This window comes from Sinohyriopsis cumingii, chromosome 14, assembly GCF_028554795.1.
Source record: "Sinohyriopsis cumingii isolate HCF-2022 chromosome 14, ASM2855479v2, whole genome shotgun sequence".
Classification (NCBI taxonomy): domain Eukaryota; kingdom Metazoa; phylum Mollusca; class Bivalvia; order Unionida; family Unionidae; genus Sinohyriopsis; species Sinohyriopsis cumingii.
Window position 1 is genome coordinate 113,427,188 of NC_142974.1, and position 24,268 is coordinate 113,451,455.

The 24,268-nt window shown below is 37.0% G+C and overlaps 3 long non-coding RNA genes across 6 annotated transcripts in view; 2 read left to right on the plus strand and 1 right to left on the minus strand.

The window, feature by feature from the left end:
- Window positions 1-24,268, plus strand: part of LOC149784629 (uncharacterized) — a 441,350-nt gene that overhangs the window by 12,998 nt on the left and 404,084 nt on the right. The window lies entirely within an intron of this gene.
- Window positions 5,448-12,514, plus strand: LOC149784630 (uncharacterized). Its single transcript, XR_016413913.1, has 3 exons — window positions 5,448-6,753; window positions 7,633-7,781; window positions 12,376-12,514. It is a non-coding gene; the product is annotated as an uncharacterized LOC149784630 (long non-coding RNA).
- Window positions 11,392-16,850, minus strand: LOC149784631 (uncharacterized). 4 transcript variants are annotated; one of them, XR_016413911.1, is made up of 5 exons: window positions 16,652-16,850; window positions 14,941-15,042; window positions 14,334-14,562; window positions 13,789-13,953; window positions 11,392-13,170 (listed from the first exon to the last, which is right to left on the minus strand). It is a non-coding gene; the product is annotated as an uncharacterized LOC149784631 (long non-coding RNA). The 4 variants fall into 4 exon arrangements; XR_016413910.1 differs by having other exon boundaries at window positions 14,941-15,824; XR_016413912.1 differs by lacking the exon at window positions 16,652-16,850 and adding an exon at window positions 15,668-16,556.

Here is a 24,268-nt window from a genome sequence, read left to right on the forward strand (position 1 = left end):
GCCTGCACATGAGGTAATAATGAAACCCACTGGGGATAAACGAGTTTTAGGATCAGGTGACTTTGTGACTTTGACTGAAAAAAAAACAAATTTCTAACTTTAGTTACAGCTCTGTCTGATGAACCAAGCCCTTTCGAATGACTTCCACTTGTGATAAGAAAAAGGCTTTTAATTTTGAGATACAAAAAAGGGCGTGATGCCAACAAATGCATTTCTTTATTGCCCAAAGAAAGTTTTTTTCAAGAATCCTTCTTTTGTTATTTCTTCTAAAGCATTGTCTGTTTGGATAAGCATCATGACATATGATCAGTGGATAAGCATAATGACTTATGATCAGTGGGTAAGCATCATGACTTATGATCAGTGGATAAGCATCATGACATATGATCAGTTGATAAGCATCATGACTTATGATCAGTGGATAAGCATCATGACTTATGATCAGTGGATAAGCATCATGACATGATCGGTGGATAAGCATCATGACATATGATAGGTGGATAAGCATCATGACATGATCGGTGGATAAGCATCATGACATATGATCAGTGGATAAGCATCATGACTTATGATCAGTGGATAAGCATCATGACATGATCGGTGGATAAGCATCATGACATATGATAGGTGGATAAGCATCATGACATATGATAGGTGGATAAGCATCATGACTTATGATCAGTGGATAAGCATCATGACATATGATTGGTGGATAAGTATTATGACTTGTGATCAGTGGATAAGCATCATGACTTATGATCGGTGGATAAGCATCATGACATATGATCGGTGGATAAGCATTATGACTTATGATCAGTGGATTAGCATCATGACTTATGATCAGTGACTGTATGATGCAATTGAAAATAATGAGGGAATGGAGTAATTTGTGCATCTAATGTGTCTTTAATGCAATCCAATACAGTTGTCTGCCCTTGATATATAAAGCATATGCTAGACCACCTACACAACAGACACATGTAGGGTGTGTGTGTGCGTGTCCTTTGGAATTTTAATGTAGCTTGAAAAAAAATATCAGTCATGTCGCTTAGACATATGCAGTGTGATAGTTTATAGTGATGTCTAGCACTTGGACATCATACAGCAGACATGTAGCTTCATGTCCCACCCAATCACATTATCCTGACATCAGGCCAACCAATCCTAACACTAACCTCTTAATGCTGATCACCAAGCGATGCAGGTGTTAGTAACATTTTTATAAGTCTTTGGTACACAGGGATTTGAACCTGTGACCTCCCGCATCTGAGGTAGATGCTCTAACCACTAGGCCACCAGGTAAACTGGCATTAATCTCAATGCTTCACATGTATAAATATACTTCTTTAAGTCCAACTCAGTATGTACATGGTTACTTGGAGAGATCTTAATCAATTAAATCATGCATAAAACCACCTGGATTTGTCTTTGTGTTCCACTTGCCAAACGAGGCACTGGGTTCAAAACGTGCTGCCTCATCAAAATTGTTTTTGTTTTTGTTTGCATTTTTAGATTCAAAATATTCAACTAGATGATCCTATTTTTTCAGTACTTTTTAATATTTGTGATTTGTGTTGAAACGTTTTTTTATCACAACCATCCTAGGAAACCGCTCCGGTGGCCTAATGGTTAGAACGTCCGCCTCGGTTGCTTGATAATGTGAATGGGTGGGACATCATGCTACATGTCGGCAGAATGATGCCCTAGTGCTAGATATCACTATAAACTGCCACATTGCAGACATTGTAGCAATATGACTGAATTTTTTTTAAAGTTACATTAAAAATCCAAATCACATCACAACACAACACCCATCCCAGGACCGGCCAAATATTTGTCTTTATGTGTGCCCCAGTTGCCTAAAGAGAGGTCCCGAGATCGAAAAACTTGCTGCGGCATCTCATATATTTATGTTTTGTATTTTTATGTTCAGAGTTTGTTTTAAGCTTGTTCATCACAATATTTTTTATTTTCTGTTTACTTTATTTTTTACTTAATTCCCGTCCTATAACTCCTGCAAAACCGACACATGTAGTGTGTGTGTATGTTTTAGGGAACTTTTTACATAGCTTTAACAATTTGAGTCATATTGCTACGATGTCTGCAGTGTGGCAGTTTATAGTGATGTCTAGCATTGGGGCATAATGTTGTCATCGTGTAGCATCATGCCCCTCCTGTCACATTATTCCGACAACAGGCTGACCAGCCCTAACATTAACCTCTTAATGCTGAACGCTATGACTTTTTAAGTCTTTGGCATGGTTCAAACCTGCGATCTCCCATATTCGAGGTGGACACTCTAACCACTTTAGGCCACCGGTGTGGTCTTGCATGTAGGTTAAATGGGCCTTGTTATTTCTCTTTACGTGCAGACGTATGCTTTTCTAACCCATTATTTACAAAGGTAATGGGATAGATCTGCAATTAAATTATAAATTATTAGATGAGAAATTACATTTTGCCAGCAAAATGAAATGCAAATTCTGACCGTCAAATTGGTATCTTTTACTACTTCAATATGCATTCATTTTGATTTATGTTTGGTAATGAGGTTTTAATCATTTGGATGTAGAATTAATTGGTTACATTTTAATACATATACTACACGGGGAGGTGAGTGACACAAGACATAAAATAAATTAAACTGCTGCAAATATCTGTTCATATAGGCTCTTTAGAAAATATGAAATCGAGTTTTGGGGAGTTTTATTCTCCTTGTGAATTTAATTTGCTCATTTTAGTGCTGATTTGTGCTGTCATTATATGACATCACACACTGAGGGGGGAGAGGACCGACGTGTTAGGATGGGGGGGGGACTTTTTTTTGGAAAAGTGACATCACAAAACAACACCAGCGCCATCTACCAGAGAATATGTCAATTATGCAGAATCACAGTATCACCATGGGTGATTAAGAACATTGATAATAAAATGCTTGGGATGTATTCAACTTTATTCTTTGGATTTTAACTATTTTTTCCTGTTCATAATTTTTCTTTTTCTTATAGGTTTCCAGAGGACGAATTGTTGTGTATTTTTTGCAAAACAAAGTAATTTCAAACCAATTTTATTTTTGAAATTTTTAAGGGCGGGGGAGAATCCAGGTTTTTTAACGTCATACAGGGTGTCTGAGTTTTTGTGCGTGGGGAAACGGTACAAAATCAGCCTAAATTGCATGAAATCATATAAAATATGGTCCCTTTCTCTAATTTTTCTCATTAGTGTCCCATCGCTAGGCTAGGTTCCAATATATTAACCCTATCTACACCTTGGCGGATGGAACATATATTTTAGTGTTTTGTCCTGATGATATCTATTGGATTTGATGCACTGCCTTCCATATAATGAAATACCAACTAACCAATAGAATGTAACAGTACTGCATTGTACATCGGCCAAAACTGGTGGGTGTTGTGAGCAAATGACTTCAAAAGGATATTTTGTAAGTTTAACATGGTAAGTATGATACGTACCAGAGCGAAGCCATTACATGTTTGAGTGAAATGTATTTGTACAAACATGGACTGGCAATGACAACATTGTTTGTTTATGAGCCCATTCAAGTTATATAATCCCCTTGTCTCTTGATCATGTAGGAACAGTGCTAAAATCTGAACAACTTAATTTTGATTGGATGTGGTGGTTTGCCACTGGCTCTTGGCTATTTCAGCTCCAAGACATTTCAGCCCAAAAGACAATTCAACAAGTATTAACTGTTAAAGAACAAGCATGTTCTTGAAATTAATTTTATCAAATATACACACAAGTATACAACTTTGTTAAAGATTACGCTAAAATTTGGCATCTAATGAAAATTGTCGGATCTCGTATACAAATTAACAGTGTGCGGTACGTTTGATTTTCAGAAATCTTTCTTTACATTCGAAACAGCATGCATTCATTAATTTACGTGATTTTAATTATAATTAACCGTTGACACCTTTTATCGTCGATTTAACTGTATTTTTAAAAAAAATTATGATTATGAATGAAATAACTTAAGATTAAGGACCTCAGTACTGTCTGTATCTTCTGTAATTGCAGGTATCATTGAATAACCGTGTGATTAGTGGGAATGACCATTAGCATCATTGAATACCGTGTGATTGGTGGGAATGACCATTAGCAGGCATCATAGAAGACCGTGTGATTAGTGGGTTTGACCATTAGCAGGCATCATAGAATACTGTTTGATTAGTGGGAATGACCATTAGCATTATTGAATACCGTGTGATTAGTGGGAATGACCATTAGCATCATTGAATACTGTGTGATTAGTGGGAATGACCATTTGCAGGCATCATTGAACACCGTGTGATTAGTGGGAATGACCATTAGCATCATTGAATAACCATGTGATTAGTGGGAATGACCATTAGCAGGCATCATTGAATACCGTGTGATTAGTGGGAATGACCATTAGCATCATTGAATACCGTGTGATTAGTGGGAATGACCATTAGCAATGTGCTAATTATTGTTTTAAAACTTGTCAGTTCCTTTATACAAATGTACAATGTGTGTTGTCATTTTGATTTCTTTTCATTCAAATTAACATGCATTCATCAACTTAATAAAAGTTACTTTAATTATAATTCACTTACATCTTTTTTTTCAGCAACTCTTCGTGTGCTGGTATCTTCTAATTAATTACAGACATCAATGAATAACCGTGTGATTAGTGGGAATGACCAATAGCAATGTGCTAATTATTGTTTTAAAAATGTGTGAATTGGAGTTGAATTATCCCATGACTGGAGTTGAATTGGCTTGGAGTCAAAATGTCTTGCTCTCAAGCTTGCAACTGTACGAAATATTTCATGGCAAATTTCACACTTAAATGCTTTGTCTCAAGTATGTAACCTCTTGTGAGCACTGATGCTAAAACTGTGGCAAAACATTTTGTTATAAACTTTACACTGGAAGAATGTTTTGTCTCCAGTATGTAAAGTCCTGTGCCTTTTCATCTTAGAACAATAGTTACACATTTTAGAAGAAACTTCACATTTGAACAGACTTTCTCCAGTAGGTAACATCTTGTGTTCCTTCATGTTTTAGTGCCTACTAAATAGTTCATTGCAAATGTCACGATTCAACTTGGGTTTTTCCCAGAATGTATCTTCAAGTGCATCCATAACTCATCACTGGCACAAAACATTGTATCACTAATCTCACCTTTGAATGGTTTTCCTACACAATGTATTCACCGCTCCGGTGGCCTAGTGGTTAGAGCATTCGCCTCGGATGCAGGAGGTCGTGGGTTCGATCCCCGGCCGAGTCATACCTAAGACTTACAAAAATGGTACCAACAGCTGCCTCGCTTGGCGTTCGGCATCAAGAAAATCAAGGGATGGGGGTTCTAACCTGTAATAATATAATTACATTATTATAGGTTAGAACCCCTATCCCTTGATTTTCTTTGTAACGAGCCATTATTACATGTTAAAACCCCCCCATCCCTTGATTTTGTTTTTAACAAGCCCCTTTGGTACTAATGGTATGGAAAAATGGAAACCAGCCTGGAAATGGGTGACATAACATAGAGTATATATGGGTTAGCTGACCATGATTGGTTAATAAATGTAAGTTATGTTGTAGGAAAAAGAATCTTTTGAGGTCTTATCCAAGTTGTAAGTGCATTTTTTTAAAATAAAAAAAATAAATAGAGACATTGTTTTATTGATGGAATTTCAGTCCTTTAACATTCTTGAGTTTGGAACACTCATTACCAAAATTAGCGCCTGACTCCTTGGTGCGGAATTGAAAGCACATGTTTCAAACACGTGCAGGTCCAGAAAATGACGCGGCTCATATCCTTTCCTCTACACAGAAGCTGACATCCAGGTTTCATCTATACGGATAAATATAGGTTTGAACATTTTAAGTTATTGAGTTTTTAATATCATAGTGCTTGTGTAGGTTTACTATGGGAACTGAATTAGTACCGCTAGGCCTTCATAACCATGTAATATCTTGTGCTCTTTCAAGCCATAAATGATTTAATTAAAAACTTCAGACACGAATTTCGGTTCAGCTGCGTGTGCCCCCTTCAGGTCGGAACTTTTCGAGCACATTTATTACGAACTTCACACTTGTTTGGTTTTTCTCCGGAATATATATTTCTGATGACATTGAATTCAGATTCGTTGCATCCTGGACTGTGGAGATTGATGAAGAGGTTTACACATGGTCATTATACGACTAATGAGAGTCAAGAAAGCACTTAGTAAAGTTTTCCAATACATGAAAGCCGACTCTGGCCAGATAATTACACTCAAAAGATGCCCTAGTTTAAACGCACCTTGACCGGCAAAAGTTACCAAAGTCAAAATGTACATATCAATGCAATTTTCAATATATCATAATAGGAACATCCCTGCGCAAACGCGGTGTAACATAACCGTAGGTTAAAGGCACAATAGTGCAGCTGAGGGTGAATATCTTGTAAAAATGTTGGGACATTTATGTATATCAACTGATTAAATACTATTTAAAAGGCATTTCTAGGATAATATCAAATACTTAGGGGTTCCCGTTATGAAATACGAGCTCTCTGAAATCTTCGTACGTAGAGTAACGAATCTATCGTCTCCATGTTGAAATCCCGCTCGGCAGTGATCGGCAGATCCAGAATGAATAACACGCATAATTCCAGTGACCGAAATTTGCATAATTATAGGCCACATTGTAAACACTGAAGATGATGACGTAAAACACAACCACGCTACGAGACCGCCCAAAACGTCAACAACGGTGAGTACGATCTTCTTCTGATCTCGTTCTTTTCTTCTTATCCTTTTCCTAATTTTAATTTTGAGAGGAAACAATGAAATGTATGTAGAACTACTTTTATAGTTATATTTCAAAGTTTTTGTGGTACGAGAATAATTTAAATGACGTGCTCTGTACAGTATTGCAAAACCCCACAGGTACTCACTCTATTTCTTGCCCAGTAGAATTCGTACTCCCTCACGTCCCCACCACTCAATTTTATAAATGAAAAGCATGAGGGATATTTAAAAATGCTCAAAATTGAGTAATTTCATTAATCAATTTATAAATTCTAACCAGATTGTCACCAGTGGACCACTAACACCCATCTTTCTGACGTTTCAAACAAAGTGGAAAAGAATTTGTGTGCTTCTCCAATTTAATACTTTACAGACACAAGGTTTTAAATAAGCTTTTTTTTTTTTAAAATCGGCAACTAGAATATGGAATCTAGGTTCAAAACTCGGGGCCAAATCATAAAAAAATACACACACAGAAACGTACAATCACTTGTCAGCTTAAGTTTGACCACAGCTCTATTCTTGCACATATTTATTGGGTATTGTGCACACTAAGTAAATAGACACATAGATTTTGCTTTGGTGCCCATTCGAGGAAAGTAGGGGCCCTTTTTAAATTTTGGATCCCCACACCACCCAACACTTAACCTGATCCAACCCCAAAAAACTTCCTTCAAATCACAACCTCTCATGTATTAATTTCTGATCCAAAGTTAGCACTATATTCCTATAAGTTTGATAAGTAATCATGAATATATTAGTTGTCAAATTATGAAATACATTTACATATTAAAATTCATTAGACAGACTTAAATCAGCTCACTTTCAAGCTCAATTCTAGAGTGACCTTTAAGAGGAAGAGGGAGGATGAGGCATGGGGCAAGAAGTTGAAAAACCAGATGGGAGAGAGGAGGAAAACATGCTGTGCAGCCCAAAAACCGAGCTGATCAAGCTCTACACATAGTTCAGACAAGGCAGACAAGAATGAGGGTAATTGTTTATTTATATCTTGCAAAACAAGTACTGATAGATACTGAAAAATATTTGGTACTAAGTAACTTGGCAAAGACTCCAATATATATGTCAGTAGTGTTTTGCACAACTTAGAAAATGCATACTTGTATTAAAGGATTAGTTATTTTACCAAACAATGTATGTTTAAACTGCTTTACTTTTTCTTGCTACTAAACACCCCACCCCAATATGATTTGATAAAGGAAGACTATGCACAGATACCATAGAAAATACAGAGGCCACCTCATTTAATACCAAAATGGTAAAAGTATTATGGAGACAATCTCATAGAGTACCCCATTGTACGATGAAATACATATAATTGATATGAAGCTAAATACAAAAGGTTTTAACATGGGTCACTTAAATGTACAACGTATAGTGGAAAAAATATAACAGATTAAGTTAATGTTTTTCTTCCAAGGAAAATAATATGCATGTTTTAGGACTCACTGAAACCAAATTAAATGCTAGCCACAATGATAATCTATTTCACTGTCAAGGCTACAATAAACCATTATGCAGGGACAGAGACAGCGGGGGTGGGGTGTGTGTCTTGTATACATTACAAGATGTAAATGCAGAAAGGTGACCCGATTTGGGGTCACATGAAATTGAGAGTATTTGGGTGGAAATTTCTCAAAATAATGCAGAATCATTCCTAGTTGGTTTCATTTATAGGTCACCTTCCTCCAAAGCAATTTGGAATGATAACTCCTTGAAACAAATAGAAAATGTTCATGCACAGGAGAAATAAACATATATACTCAGCAGTGTAAATAAGGACCTACTCAATACTCAAATAAGGAGTAACTGGATGGAATTTTTTTTAATCATTAGGCCTAGTCCAGCTATTAAATGAGCCCACAAGTGTAACAGAAATATCAAGCACTCTTATTGATCACATTTATACCAACCTACCAAACAATGTGTCCTATGTTAATGTACCAAATGTTGGTCTTAGTGACCACTATCCTACTCTTTTGACAAGAAAGGTTAAATGCAACATAAATAGGAACAATACACACAAAACTATCATTTACAGATCTTTCCAAAATTGAAGTAAATAACAATTTCAAGATGACCTATATAAAGTTCCATGGAATATATTATCCAAAATTTTGATGACACGTGAAGCTCAAAAAGTGTGGACTGATTTTTGAGTGTAGTCTCTAAGCATGCACCACTAAAAGTACATTGAGTAAGTATGAAATCCAACCTAACTGATTTACTACTGAAATTCTAGATACTATGAAGACACAAGACCAATTGAAGGCTATGGGAAACCATGCACAATATCAAGTATGGGGAAATAACAAGTATGATTGAAAAGGCTAAAAAGGACCTTTTTATCAATCAATGCTGAAAGCACAAAGAGCAACACAAACTCCATTTGGAAAGTTTTCAGTGAACTCATTGGGGGTAACACACAAAGATCAGACAAATAAAATTCACTCACTTCTCATAAATGACACAAAAGTCACTCATGACACTGACATAACGTTACCACTTAGTTAAAAGAACCAGTGATAGAAAACAACTATAATGAACTGAAAAATCCCTAAGGAGGGATGTTTCTCTATCCCGCAGGTATAAAATAAACTGCTAAAAATTGTCTCAGTAAACTTGATATTAAAAAAGCTACAGGACTTGATCAGATTGGTCCACCACTCATTAAAACTTCTGCCTCAGCTATTTCAGATAGCATAACATTCATAATCAATTTAAATATTGCAACTTCATCTGTCCCCAAAATATGGAAAACTGCAAAAGTAATGCCTATGCACAAATCTGGTTCTAAGAATGATGCTGATAACTACCAGCCAATTTCAATACAACTAAAACTTGTCAAAATTGATGGGAAAACATGTCCATGACTCGTTCATATATTTAATGAAACAGTTGCTGTTACACCCTATTCAATCAGGCTTTAGATACAAACATTCATGTGAGACTGACTTGATCTCTCTAACTGACAAATGGCTTCAACCACTTGATCAAAGTTGAATAATAGGATCTCTATTTGTAGATTTCAGGAAAGTTTATGGGTTGGTGTACATTAAATTCTTTTAAGAAACTAAAAATCAACCAATGTCATGAAAGCACAATTAGATGGTCTACTTCAAACTTAAGTGAGAGAACACAACATGTTTATATAAACAAGGTTCTGTCGGAACCTGGAACAATTAGATATGTAGTACCACAAGGTTCAATTTTAGGTCCATTACTATTGATACTATTTATTAATGGCCAACCACTTTTTGCTAAGGGACTCAATTTCATCAACAGATCTCTATGCAGATGACACAACATTATCAGATATCCAAAACACAAAGTGCAAACTATAAATTTATTTACAGGATGCCCTAAACAAACTGGACAACTGGTGCACATGCAATGGCATAGTGGTAAATACTGGAAGAACTAAAATATTATTTATCTCAACATGGCAAAAAGGAACAAATCTTGGTTGTGATGAACTATGTCTGTCATGGAAGGATACAAATTTGCAAATGGTTTGTCATGATAGACTACTTGGTGTTTTGGTAGATAACAACTTATCATGGACTGAACATGTCAGTATCAAAGTTAATTCAAGTTTATGGCTTTTCAGTAGGATAAGGTACAGAAAACTATTTTATAACAGTTACATACAACCCTATTTAGACTACTGTAACACAGTGTGGAGTAATTCAAATGATAAAATCGTAGCAAAGCTGGCACATCTTAAAACAAGTGCATTCAGGCTATATCAATCCAGAAAGTAAGCAAGGAAAATTGTAGCTGGTAAGTTAAAATTATTCCCTATTAAAGACTGAATTCATTTGAGAAAAGCCAAAGTAATGTACATGATATCCAATAATAGTGCTCCTGAATATTTACAATCACTATTCAAGTATAGGCTACCTGGTAATACTCCACAACTGTGATCCATGTCTACCAAACAGTATAAAATTCCCAAACCAAATAAGGAATTATTCCAAAAATGTTTCCAGTACCTGGAACTTTGCTCTAGAATAGTATTCCAGTTGACTTTAGAAATGCAAACTCTATTTCCTTCTTCCAAACCAATATCTACAGCAGCTTCAGAGATACACTTAAAATAGATAAATGCCTTTGTATGAGGGCCTAAAGGTAGATTAGCTAAAATCATTTCATATATAGGTATTAGTGATCTACTCTAGTGGCATACAAACATTCAATACTATTAAGGTCAACTTGATCTTTTTTCAATTGAATTAATAAACCAACTTAAGTAATACATTTATTAGTTTTATTTTTTTAAATACAAAATGGGAACAAAAAGTCTATGCAATCTTATTTTGGAGTTCAGCAATTAGACCTGACTAGATTGCAGTTTTCAAAACAAATTAGACATGTACAGAATTGATATAGCCATTTAAGTCTTGTGAAATAAATACTGCACTTTTATTCTTCTGTTTTAAATATGATGCATGCCTTAATGTGCATTTCTAAAGCCCCAAAATATGTTAAGATAATACTATATATGCAATATCATGATAAACGTAAGGACTTAATAATCCTAAATTGTTTTATTTATCCAGAATTAAGACTGACACAAAGGCTTGCAAGAAACTTTTTATTTCTTCATATCTGATCTAACATTTTTGGGTAAGAATTTTAATTGCCCAGTCTGCTTGGCATTCAATGTTTCCACCTTTGAACTGGTGATTACTGCAAATGATTTCTGTATAACAAATTTACTCGATTCAATGGCAATTTTGAAATTTCTTTAATTCTTTCAATAACTTTTATATATATTCCTTTAGCGTGTTATTGCAAAAGCTTAAAATTTTTATGTACAAAATGTATATCACAAAAGGTATGAATAACTTGACAGGTATGTTGGCTACATTACAGAAAACCTCTTTCTGTATACAGGATATGTGTAGCACAAGCCTATGAATGTACAATTTGCACTTTGTACCAATCAAATCAAAATACTGCATCAATTTACAAACAGAATTAAAACTTTGATAGTTACTCTTACAATACAACATTTACAATGAATTCCATTTCCAAGGTGGACTCTCAAAGATTGATAATTGATGTACATACATGATTGTTGTAAATGTAATTTCTTTGCAACCAGTGTGAAATAATTTTAAAATTGTAAGCCGTCCAAAAACAGACCTGCATACATATGCAAATGATAAGGACTTTGTTTTAATTTACAGTTGATACTCATCGAGTAGATTCTTTTCATTACCTGATTTCAATGTGGGTACCTCACTATACTAAACAAATCTAAGCTGCAATCAGCCATTCCTATTTGATCCCAATGCAGGACTCTCTGACTTCTAGAAATGCTCCCCAAAAACTTTGAGCTGTCCATCTTAACATAAACTATCAGTTCTAGTTGCGATGGAACTCTCAGTGTTCATGTCAAAATATAAACCATGTGCAGTTTTGATCCACCTGTATTTCACAGTGGAATTTGCTGATCGAAGATGAATAACATTTGAATAAGCACATGCTCCTATTATTTCTTAAAATACATTTTTTTACATTTTAGAAATAGCATATTACAATTGGAATAATTTTTCAGATTTTTCAAGATCTAATCCTTGATGAGGCTGTACTTGCCTTGTCCAAGATGTACAGATGAAATGTTCTTGTCCTCAACGATAAAGTTGACTTGATGAGTGCCAACAGTCATGCTACCTATAGGCAGTTCATACTACAGCAACATGGAAGGTTGGGGTCTGGACAGAGACATGTAATTCTTTCTTGCTGTTTCTGGCAGATACATGACAAATATCCAAATGGACAATACACTGGCTTCATCCCCTCAAGGCATGCATGAACTTAAACACTTTCTTGCATGTTTGAATTTGTATATTAATGAATACATTTGACTTCATTCATTGTTTTCTTACAAATGCACATAATATTGCATCAAACAATAATGCTTTCAGATTTTTTTAACATCAGTCTATCTCTGCCTATAAACAATGTGGGCACGATCATAAATAATCAATATAAAAAGTTTTCAGCAATATTATACATTATTTTATTTTCAACTACTGATAATTCATAGTGTAACCTGCCTTAGCTGACACCTCCATATATCAGACACTGTTTCATATTTTACATAACTAAAATCGAGAGATCTCCTTCACCACACCAAAACTAGAGTTGATGGTGGTTCTTGAGGTGCCAGGTTTCTACAAATTCTCCTGGGATCATCTTCCTTTAGTTCTCTTCTCCTCTGCATACCCTGCTTTCCCTCAAGTTGACAGATAAGGGCTTTCTTTATAAGCTCCCTGATGTGGGGATGTTTTCTTTTCCTTGCAAGGGTAGATGGACCATCTGCCGCTTTTTTTTGTTGTAACATCGATGCCTGTTTTAAAGAAAATTTTATTTTCTTAACATGTGTGACAAGCATCCCCATGCTAACCCATATTAACTTTTTACCCAATATTAGAGCCTCATGATCAGTTCTCAAGACGGAGTTGCTGAGGGTTTGTTTTTGTTCTTATTTGTTCTATCCGCAAAATACTATGTGAGACAGGATGCATTTTTGCCCATTCCTTCAGAAAGCAACATGTTTTCATGAACAGTATTAGCTAGTAATCATCATGATGACAGCATCTACCCCAAACGTCCTGAGGACATTCCATAAACCCCATATATCCTTAATAAAGTGTGTCAGTCCCCTGGGAAAGTGCTATACATATCACTGGATCTAATTATTAGACTTGCATTGCTTAAATCAAAATAAATATCCACTAGAATGATAACAATACTAATTACAAGATCTGTACGCATGAAAATATAAGATTCCTTACCACAAATATAAATGTGTGCCAATTGTTGCAAAATGACTTGTATCTAATACAAAGTTTTCATGACTTGTACATGTGAATAATACTTCATTTGTCTGATCTCCAGGCAGGGATCATAATGCACAATCAATATATAAAATTATTTCTAATGTCCTGTAGTGAAACAAGCTTACACTATCTCCCCTTCTTTGTTTCTCATTACATCTCAGCCACTATGTATATTGTGATCCAAAGCAGCTAGCTCATTCCTAATCCTGTACACAGGAGGGACGTATGAAAATCTCTTGGCACTGTACATCATGATCTGCTGACGAAAAACTTCAAGCTCAGCAGTGCTTCTGAAATTATCAAAAACATGCATCTTGTAACAGGTGTTATTTGTAATCTGCTAACAGATTAATACAATTATTAAATAATCATTACTGTTGGTAATTTTTGCATACATAAAATCTTTACTGAAGTGTTTATTGATAGAGTGTCATGGAATTGTTTATACCTGATGTACATGTATTATACCTGAAATTACCAAAGACTTAAGAAGGAGAGTCACTATACATGTATCATGTGTTCACATCTTATGAATTCTAATTTATTCAGATCTTCAAATGGTAAATATATACAGTAATTTATTATTTAGTTGAGAATAAAAATATTTAAAGTGGTCTTCACATTTTTCTTTTAAATACCATGCAATTGTTGCAATCCTGAAATGGCATACCTGAAATTTAAGTAATGCTCCACTGTTTAGGAACCTATGGTCCAAGAGCACCTGTGCCAAGGTTTTCAGCACATCGGCTTTCTTCTTGGGATCATCTTCATCAAGCCAAGGCTTTGTCAGCTCTTCATTCTCCAGGTAAGGTTCATGAAGACATTTATTAATGCTTTGGCCATGTGAGAGGATCTACTCGTGTATTGGTAATGTGATTTAGGACACTCCTCAAGATATTCTGAAAGAATGCCACAATCAATACCTTTAGCACCTAAAGCTGGTCTCTTGTCATGGTGACCCCATATTGATAAGACAACTTGATTGATATCATAAAGTAAAAGCTACATTGTAGAACTGGCTAATAGTTAGCGTAGCAGGATTCAAAATTTCCTCAGATCATTGTACCTTCAATATTCCACATTACTATGACATTTCAAATAAATTACTTTTAATAAACTGCATACCTAGAAGATCTGGTGATGAATATATATGGATAAAAAATACATTAAAAGAAATCAGAAGATACGGATTATGCACTGTAATTTTGATTTCATACAAAAGTATACAATAGCAAATGTTTACATATATGTTTCAAATAAAAATACTGATAACTCACACAAGATTGTCCATAGCTGCTAGCAGTCTTGCATGAAAACCAAAACTGGTTCATGTCTTGAGACCATTGTGATAAAGCCATATTATCCATTTGTTTGGCAACCTTGAAAAGTAGGTAGATAAAATAAAGTTAAAAATGCATGAAGAGCAATCATCAAAACAGTAACAGCTTTTCAATTCCAAACGTTTTACAACATTAAAGAGTGAATAGCAACAAGTCATTTAATTCCCAAGAATAAAAAATGAAATTTAAAGAGAACTTACAGTATTTGTAAATCAAATCTATGTGGGACATAGATACATGTATAAATGGGAAATGGCATAAAGAAAGCATATGAGGCATGTAGACGCAATTTCAATATACAATCACTGGTCCTCTAAGTATTGAGTGGGGAAAAAAAACCCAGCTGTGATTATTGGGTTAGCCAGCACAGTATACCGGAACGTTTTTGCATAACCAAAACAATGACTGTTCAAGTTATGCCTTTTTCTATGCATCGAGTGGCACAGTTTAAATACCCAACCCCACTTCTGAGAAAGCGAAATTCAAAGTTTTTTTCAAACTCAAACTAAGAAAAGCATGAAGTAGGAACTCAACCTGCTGGCAGTTATAATAATGTCCTTTATCAGCATTGCATTTGTTACATCATTGTTTTTAGCAGAATGACAATTGTAAGTCAACCCCCACCCACACACACAAAAATCTGCAAGAAATTTGTCATTTTTACCTTCCTGATTCAATAGCAAATACTTTATATACTGAAGGTGTCTTCATTCTTTCAGTATGTTGCAAAAGCACTTGGCCAGGTGTTGATGTGAAGCATGAAAATTTACTGGCCATCGGTTCTGTATGCTCGAGTTCGTCTTTTGCTATATTCTTTGTAACTTAAAATATGAATTAAATATTCATTTGCATTATAAGTTATGCTTTAAATCTGTTTCTTTGTGCACTGTGTTAAACACTTAGAACTGAAATACTTCATTTAAGCAAGAATACATAATAATAGATCTAAAAAAAATTCACATCAATAAAACTAACTTGACTGCAGCTCAAAAATTTAACTGATAACAATCTGCCAGCCATATATTCTGGTAGCACTACAACATCCTTTCCTAATCATGAGTAGAGATCCTTTTGTAACTGTAGTCAATACAGTGCTTTATAATAGATTTACTAGTTGTTGAAAGATGTACAATAAAATCTTATTATTTGTTCCATCACGTTTACATGATAAGGTTATTAAACTTTTATGCAAGTAATGTGCGTGTCACATTAACCTAAGGGGTGTGTGTGTGTGTGAGAGAGAGAGAGAGAGAGGGCTAGATATGATATAAATAATGATAACGCTTGTAAATGTATCTAAGTTCCCTCGCCAAATTTAAAAAAACCTGTCTCACGAAGATAATTGACAGGTGTACAAAATGACCTTTATGAGCACGCTGTTATAAAAAATAAATAATATATTCCACCCTAACATACAATACACACAATGCAGTCACCGAGTGAAATACTGATCAGCCGATCACATCTATTTTGGGCATATCACAAAGCAAGTCCTTGTGCAAACATTGTATTAATAAAACAGTGTGCTTTCAAACATACAGTAGGGAAATGATATTGAAAAATGGAGAACACTTATACACAGACATCACAGTCACTTGATCCTGGGTAAACTAATGCGTATCACCATATAACACAAACATTGGCTTACCTGTCCAACAACAACTTCGCCATTTCAGTGCCTGATGCCAGTCCTAACTCTTACATCAATGCTCTCCAAAACAAACTGGTTTCCCAAGACGAATCCTTGATAAGTCCCGTTCGGTTTCTCAGACAGTTTTTCGACGTTTCTTCTCGGAAAGCGACAAGCGCATCCGACCTTTACGTTTTGGACTCTCGCGTGTGTCCGCCATTTTTGTTTATAGTAGATATTTAAATTACAATCACGTGACTCATAACCCGCCCACTGGTCGAAGATGACGTATACGTTTTTGAGGCTTCCGTAACTGTTCGTGACCTACAAGTTTCAATTAAAGCTGGCCCCCACAAAGATTCATTTTGTCTCCAATTTAATCTTCTCGAAGTCTAGGTTATTTTGAACTATTTCAGCTTATAAGTCGACACATTTCACTAGTTACATGATCTGTAACATTCACAAAATTACAAACACTTTGCACTATTGTGCCTTTAATTAATTTCGTTATTAGGTTTGTGTGAATATATAATATCACTTTCAAGTAGCATGAAAGGTATATATATATTATTACTGATCTTCATTATGTTATTCATTCTGCAATAATTTTAAAAAATTTGATTGAATCCATGAAAAGGAAATTATACATTTTAATTATGATATTTATTTGAATCATAAAAATTTTTACGATAAATTGAGTTCATTTCCTAACTTGTGTTCACATTTATTTGCTCGTAAATGTTCTTGAGTAATCGGTTTTGTGAGGTTGAAAGTACTTTTAAAGGTTGAGACTGCTCTTATTATTATTATTATCTGAACCCCTATCGATTTGTTTTGTCAGATGTCGGAAATGTGGAAGCATCTGGGTTAACGTACATCAATGTTTTTTGTTTTTGTTTTTTTAATCACACTATAAGTGCCGAGTGATCCCACGTTTGATGTATTTTACTTGTTAATTGCTTCATGACTGAATACACCGACAAAGACAACACACGTGTATTCGGTGCCTTTGAGTCGAGCATAATTGGGTCCGCTGAAGGTTTGACTTCCTTTGATATTATTACTTCGCTTGGCAGCGTATGCACGAGTTTGCTGGACAGAAAACTCAGGAAAATTCCATTTGATGATAGGGGTCGCCGGATGATTGTTTTACATTATCTTTAAACAGTTATTCGCCTTTAAGGTCACTAACATATATTCCATTCATTTAAGTTTTAATTTATTAAGGTATACATATGGAGAAATCATTTTGCGAATTAATCCGAGGAGATACAAACAAAAGATTTGGATTGTTACCTGTATTATACGTGAAACCTAACCAAACCCAGATAAGAAGACTTTGAGAATGGCCAAGATATATTTAGTCGCCTGGAACACTCTTCCGAAAGTCAAATTACGGTTTAACGGAAAGAAAATGGCCTGTACGGATTACAACCCATTTCACGATTATTTGAGTTTCAGCGACAGCATTTCAAAATCAAGTAAGAATTTGTAAGTTTGAATGTCAGCTGTCCATTTTTTGTGTTGTTCTTTCCAGTGAAATATATAATTATTATGGTGTTGTTTTTGTTGTATGGTTAACGCCATTTTCAGCACAAGATAGGCTATACATGGCGGCCAGTATAACAGCAGCAGGGGGGGCGAATCCGACAACTTTTTCGACAAAATTTGATTGAGGCTTTAAAACGACAAATAGAGCCTTCCTTCGAAATCTCACTTTTCGAACAAAAAAAAAATAAAGTCTCCGTTTGGCAAATGGAGCCTTAGCGTTTTTTGCTCGAAAACGCTATATTTCGCGACAACATCTCGTTGGTGTTTTCCCGTGGTAATCATCGGGCGTCCCGCGTCGATGTCATCGCCCCCCCCTGCTGCTATGATCTTACAAACAGAGTGATCACTAACTCCTCCTCTTGTAGGTCAATTAGGTTATTTGACTGATCGGTAAGTCTGAAATTAATTCTCGTTAAAAACCGATTATGGCATCGCATATAGACCGGATTAATCGGACTCTCAATGATCAAAAATCCCGGAGGGGCTGTTGGTGAAAATGAATAAAGGATATATCCCTGTTGAGCTTGATTTGATTGCTTGGTATCCACCTGGTAACTCCCTTCGATAACATCACACACTAGATTGATCGCTATCACTGATGCGATATTTACGTTGTACGGGGCAATATGCCTACCACCATCTCCGTTATCGTGTTTGAGGATATAAGTTGATGGACCGAGAAAATCATTAAGAGACTTTCTTAGTTCTGGCGCGTTGTATCCTGGAAACTTGAAATCGGGTAAATCGGCTTCTGTGATATTATACTCGGTTAGGAATTTTTGTTTACTACCATCGCTGTTATCGGATATCATTTTAACGACTCGTTCATTGATATATTCCATGTCTGATATAAGTTGATTTAACACCTCAACGTGTTTTCGTTCTTTTGTTTCCCGTAGCTGTTCTAGTTGTAATTGGTAATAATAATCAATCTCGGCAAACATATCAGTGATATCACTTAAAATAAATGTTAATATGGCGACCGATTCAGTAGTTTCCTTATGCTGAAAATACCACTGCATGATATTCCTGTCTTGAAATAAAAACCAACTGGGTGATAACGTGCTTTTTATAGTAGATAATTTATAAAGATACCGGGGGGTAATTTCATGATACGATTTCGCATTCGTGTGCAAGTCCTCGGGTGGATTCTTAGGCCATCCTAGTATGGTTCTTATTGAACTGTTATAAATATCAACCATATACCCCGGTGTGCTTATTTCAATCGTCGACGATAACGTCGGTTCATGAACCGTAATAGCGATTTTTGATTCTTTTCCTGTGATCGATTTTATCCTGCGCTGAAATTCTCCATTGATTTGTTCTATTTGGTATGACCCAGTTGGTATTGTAACCTCATTCCAGTCTGGGGTCCCATCGGGCTTATTTGTCCATGCAAAAACCAGCGAGTTATTAGGTTGTTGTCCGTTAAATGCGTCCGCTCGAATATTAGGCCAACTGTGATATACTCGCAATTTTGCCAGCGCTATTTCCTTCACTGGAACCGGCGACGGGAAGTTCACACTGAATTCTGGCTTCGTTGACGTTATCGATATCATACTTGTTTGTACCGGAGTGGTGTTCTCCGCGATCCGCTGAAGTAATTGAGACCCTTCGGGGTTCAGCGACATTATTATTATTCGTTGTTTTTAGTGTCTAATTTCAACAACCAGGTGGTTCCGACTTCCAGTTAAAAATCCTCGATTTTTGACATCGCGGAGCTATACAACTGGACCATCGTGGAGAATTCAACATCGGATATGAACAAATTATCAATCGATAACGAGATCAACCCGGATAATTTCGAGTACGCGTCGGATACTATTTGATGTTTTACTGTATACTCGTCGAGTTTTTTCTGAAAACACGATGATATCTTTTTAGTGATTGCGTTGGCGACTCCAGCAATTGTTGTCATCGCGGAGATAGCGATTGGAACAGCGATCGGGGCTATCGTGGTTACCGTGGATAAAATAACACCGGTACCGGCTACTATACCCGACACCGAGTACACGACCGCGTCGATGGTGGTTATTTTTCTGCGGTATTTTTTTATTTTTGCGCGGTATTGTTCGGAAAACGTTTTCAAATTCGCGGAGAATTCTTTTGCGGTATCGAATCGATATTGATGTGACGTCGGTGATACCTCTGATTCAATTACCCTGGTGGTCATTTTTATTTTAAAAGAGCTAGTGTTTTTAATTACTTAGATTCGCTACAAATTCCACATACCATGTGATGTTTGTCCTAAATAGACTGCTATCAACGGCCTTAATTATAAACCGTTCAATTGTATCCTTGTCAATGATTGTTGACACTGTATTGTTAAACCCGGATGAACTCGACGATGATATACTAAACTGCATCGCCGAAATCAATGTCAATCGATAAATGCCCTTAACAGTTGCGGTGATATTTACTGTATTCTGTGTAGGAGTCCAATCGAATGATCCATGCCGAATTGTGTATACTATGTTGATGATGTTCTCATGAGGGATTTTTATTTTTTCGAATCGCTCTGCTACTCTCGGTAGTCCGTCTTTAATCGCTTCAACATCAGTTCTGATTGTTCCTATTTCCTGTGTATGCCCGTCTATACTTTTTTTGTTCGCTGCAACATTAGTTTTGATCGTTTCTATTTCCTGTGTATGCTCGTCGATATTTTTTTTGTTCACTTCAGTATTAACAGCGAGTGTATTTATTTTCCTTACCCACCTGTCTATATTCCCTTTGTTCGCTTCAACCTCGGTTCTGAGCGTTACTATTTCCCCTGCACGCGCGTCTATACTCACTGTGTTCGCTTCAACCTCGATTTTGAGCGTTGCTATTTCCTGTGCATGCTCGTCTATATTCCCTTTGTTCGCTTCAACCTCGGTTCTGAGCGTTGCTATTTCCCCTTCATGCGCGTCTATACTCCTTGTGTTCGCGTCAACCTCGATTTTGAGCGCTATTATTTCCCTTGCATGCACGTTTATACTCCCTGTGCTCATTTCAACATCAGTTTTGATTGTTTTTATTTCCTGTCCATACGCAGTGATATCATTTATAGTTGTTGTAATCACATCCAGCTTGACATTTTTTTTACCAAAGAATTTATCAAAGTTGTTATCGATCCTGTTAAAATTTTTTCGTAACGTGTAAAATTGACCCGACAGCGTTGTAAAACCGTCTCGGATTAATGTTACCGCCGATATATGTTCACCCGGTTTGAGTCGTCCGTCGCTGGTATACAACGCGATAGTGTCTTCGGCGGCGTCACGCTGTCGTGTTAAAACGTCATCCAGCGACACATTACTGGATTTCAATTTACCCTGGCGGTCTTGAAATACAACTATTTCACCTGGGTCAACACTGGTTAAATTCAACATATCAGCGATTTCATCCTCGATTAGTTCTTTTATGTCATCGGTGGCGGGCATTTTCAGCGCCGAAACCGGTCGTCCCCAAATATCAATCATCGTTATTGTAAAAAAAAAACAGCGTTTCTAATTAACCCGCCGGGCCTCTACGACCCCACTAGTGTATTCGTTTACAACCACATGAGGTGGTTTTCGCGATGATGAAATCGCCGCGAGTACGTTCAATACTTCACGGCCGCATATCGGCGGGTCGCTTAACTGCTGTGTTGGCAGCGTGGAATAAAAAACCCGGGCTGAACACGTCCGGATATACCGCATAAACTCGTTCGGCGGGGCTAACCCGTATGAATCAAAATAGACGATCGCACGCGGATCAATCGCGTATGCAACCCAATGAGTTCCCGCTCCGGAGGACCCATCGAGGTTAATTATGCCGGTTTCAATATTCCTTGGTGCCGCCGGTAATTGATCCCTCATAAAAACACCTCTGAAGTTTTTTATCGCTAGCGCGTCTGCGGCGTCTATTAAATCAAAATTAGACATGGGAGTCATAGACTCCCGAGTCAATAAACGGTTCCCGGTAGTCTTAGACCCTTTCCCGAGTACCATGAATACGGGGTCCCCGGTAGTCTTAGACCCTTTCCGGCCACGGATCGTTTTTTTTTATAGCCTTTCCCGGTTGCCTTCTTCAATGCCATCCCCGCCGCGGTACCAACGGCTCCTAACGCAGCCGCCTTAGCCACTGCTGGTGCGGCCGCGGCAATCAACGCCGGAATCGCAGCTAACAACGGAAATATCCCACCGGTCTTTTCCATGTTTTTAATTGCTGCGGCTGAGAAATCTATTTGAACACCCTTTTTATTCTTCATCGCATTATTGAAATGTTTTATTTGACGCGCCGTCAACGATATCTTATGATTACCACCTGCCATCTGTGACGGCTTCAGCGTTATTGTGGTCCCGCATTGTTTAGCCGACTTTGATCGTAATTTTTTGACTTGACCATCAGTCAATTCTACACTGACGACACTATACGACATTTTATTGTAAACGTGTTTGTGCTTTCAATTACATGTTTTCCACTGGCGCATCAATGATTCTCATTCGTCCACCAACACCTTCCAACAGCATTGATTTATCGCTGAGAATGACAGCAACCGCTCTATAATTGGCACCAGCCGGGGCTATACGAGCTCGGAAGTGTATATCAACGACGGATTGTCTCGTTAAATCAAGATGTTCCAACGAAAAATAATAAATCGGATACAGCTTTTTAAAATCAAGTTGTGATATTTGCAAACCAGTGTCGACGTTTTGATCACGGCCCATATATGACAGCAATCGATGATACACACGTGCGATATGGTTGTCGCCGTAATTAAGCTGTATATCCTCGGATGGTTCCTGTTGTCCGTTTATTCTCAGCGAAACATCCCTGACTCCTAATTGATCAAATATCATATGGCTGTGTTCTTGATTACCCAATCGTTCCCTATTCTGTAGCGCTATAAAAATATGACGCGGGGCTGAAACACCCTGTTTTGATGCCAAGTGCCATGTAAACGTATCGGCGACGTTATCCTCTTTAGCATCAGTTGTTACCGCTAGCCAACTCAACAACGATTTCCCTCCCTGTTCCATAAATGATAACAATTGTGCTTCCGTGGTAACTGATGGAGTCAGCACCGGCATCCACAATGCCATTTTAGTTAAAACGACTTTACCGGCAGCGACACCAGCAGCACGCCATATTGCATTGTTATCATCGCCCCTTCGCGTCAGCGCGATTGTATGCTTAGCCCCATAGATAACTTTTCTGACATTTCTGCAGAATCCAAATATGTGATGGAGTGGAATCGCGCATGAAAACTGTCGGCGTGGTTTTTGCAACATTGTTACTCGTGCTGCGAATCCCATATTGTAATTATTGTTAAGACTTTTTATAATATTGAAATCAGTGTCCGGTTTTGCTCTGCGGTCTGGATTGGCTGCTTCAGCCTGATCACCAGCGGTCTCTTTTTTCGCCAGCACGTTAACGTACTGAATATGGTCAGCGTTATCGGTGGTGTCCTTTGCAAACATCATAGATGGGCCCGCCGATCTTGTATAATCATCCGAGTATCTCGCTAACCCAATTATCGTTGTTGCAACATCAACCTCGCGTTCTATTGATTCAATTTCTCGCCCGTCAATAAGATATCTGGCGCTCTCAAATAACGCCATGATACCGTTGTTGACAAAGCCAACTCGAACACGATTGTCATCTGCGTATGGCGCATTATCGGCAGCATTTGTCACGAGTTCTCCCTCAATTTCGATAAACGCTTCACATGGCAGAAAGTATCTACTGGTATCTTGGACCTGAAGTTCAATTCGCGATCGTAGGTCGGGTTGCGCTGCATAATAAGAATAATATTGATAATCACGGACAGAATCATCCCTGCGCACTGGGGCATCCATATCAAACGCGGGGTCAGCGGTTCGCGCAAACATTTTATTATTTATCATGTTGATGTTTTCAATTGCGATTTTCTTTGAATTCTGTTTAAGACCACTCTCCCGCTATTGTGTTCATGGGCGCGTTGGTGGATGACTGAGCCGCCAACGACTCTAGTTTTTCTTCCACGCGTTATTTATTACTTTACTGACATTTGCAGGCATCACTGTCGTTGATGGCATCACCGGTGGTTTCTGTTTTTTTCTCGAAAATCCCCTGGATTTCACC